Below are 1,502 nucleotides of genomic sequence, written 5' to 3'. Positions count from 1 at the left end.
CGCTTCCAGTGACCAGTCCCTTTGCAGTAGAAGCACTTAGTCTCAGGCTTAGTTCCAAACTTGGGCTTCTTCACTTGAGCAGCAACTTGCTTGCTGTTCTTCTTGAAGTTCCCTTTCTTTCCCTTTGCCCTGTTCTTGAAACTAGTGGTCTTTTTAATCATCAACACTTGGTGCTCTTTCTTGATTTCTACCTTCACCGATTTCATCATCATGAAAAGCTCGGGAATCATTTTCGTCATCCCTTGCATACTATAGTTCATCACGAAGTTCTACTAACTTGGTGATGGTGACTAGAGAATTCTGTCAATCACTATTTTATGTGGAAGATTAACTCCCACTTGATTCAAGCGATTGTAGTACCCAGACAATCTGAGCACATGCTCACTGCTTGAGCTATTCTCCTCCATCTTTTAGCTATAGAACTTGTTGGAGACGTCATATCTCTCAACTCGAGTATTTTCTTGAAATATTAACTTCAACTCTTGGAACATCTCATATGATCCATGTGAAGGAAATATGCCCTAGAGCCAATAATAAAGTTATTATTTATTTCCTTATATCATGATAAATGTTTATTATTCATGCTAGAATTGTATTAACCGGAAACATAATACATGTGTGAATACATAGACAAACAGAGTGTCACTAGTATGCCTCTACTTGACTAGCTCGTTGATCAAAGATGGTTATGTTTCCTAACCATAGACATGAGTTATCATTTGATTAACGGGATCACATCATTAGGAGAATGATGTGATTGACTTGACACATTCCGTTAGCTTAGCACTTGATCGTTTAGTTTGTTGCTATTACTTTCTTCATAACTTATACATGTTCCTATGACTATGAGATTATGCAACTCCCATTTACCGGAGGAACACTTTGTGTGCTACCAAACTTCACAACGTAACTGGGTGATTATAAAGGTGTTCTATAGGTGTCTCCGAAGGTACTTGTTGGGTTGGCGTATTTCGAGATTAGGATTTGTCACTCCGATTGTCGGAGAGGTATCTCTGGGCCCTCTCAGTAATGCACATTACTCAAGCCTGGCAAGCATTGCAATTAATAAGTTAGTTGTGGGATGATGTATTACGGAACGAGTAAAGAGACTTGCCGGTAACGAGATTGAACTAGGTATTGAGATACCGACGATCGAATCTCGGGCAAGTAACATACCGATGACAAAGGGAACAACGTATGTTGTTATGCAGTCTGACCGATAAAGATCTTCGTAGAATATGTAGGAGCCAATATGAGCATCCGGGTTCCACTATTGGTTATTGACCGGAGACGTGTCTCGGTCATGTCAACATAGTTCTCGAACCCGTAGGGTCCGCACGCTTAAAGTTCGGTGATGATCGTAATTAGGGTTCTTGTGTTTTGATGTACCGAAGGTTTTTCGGAGTCCCGGATGTGATCACAGACATGACGAGGAGTCTCAAAATGGTCGAGACATAAAGATTGATATATTGGAAGCCTATATTTGGATATTGGAAACATTT

The sequence above is a fragment of the Triticum dicoccoides genome, chromosome 7A (assembly GCF_002162155.2).
Source record: "Triticum dicoccoides isolate Atlit2015 ecotype Zavitan chromosome 7A, WEW_v2.0, whole genome shotgun sequence".
Classification (NCBI taxonomy): Eukaryota; Viridiplantae; Streptophyta; class Magnoliopsida; order Poales; family Poaceae; genus Triticum; species Triticum dicoccoides.
The sequence above is the reverse complement of the archived record's forward strand: the minus strand, read 5'-3'. Positions refer to the sequence as shown.